The sequence below is a fragment of the Bemisia tabaci genome, chromosome 3, assembly GCF_918797505.1.
Source record: "Bemisia tabaci chromosome 3, PGI_BMITA_v3".
NCBI lineage: Eukaryota > Metazoa > Arthropoda > Insecta > Hemiptera > Aleyrodidae > Bemisia > Bemisia tabaci.
In genome coordinates this window covers 37126289-37126587 of record NC_092795.1, presented here as the reverse complement: position 1 = coordinate 37126587, position 299 = coordinate 37126289, and positions in this window count along the sequence as shown.

Genomic DNA, 299 nt, shown 5'->3' with positions numbered 1-299 from the left:
GAGGAGGTCAGAGTTAGAGAACTAATGTACCGATTTTGTGAATTTCAGACAAATACGAAGTTTGCCAGTGCTACTGCCAGTTTTAAAAATGATTTATGTAAAAAAAAGTATGATAATAGTACTAGTGCATATTATGGTTTGAAGTTTTGGCCAAATATTCTTAAGAGCAGGTCGTCACCTTCCAGGCAAAGTATCACAAGCGCCATGCGACGTTTAAAAATTTCCGCTGCCATTTTATTTCTTTTCTGAGAAATTGTTGGTTGAATCTGTTTGGAAATTTCACTAAATTTTATCGGCAG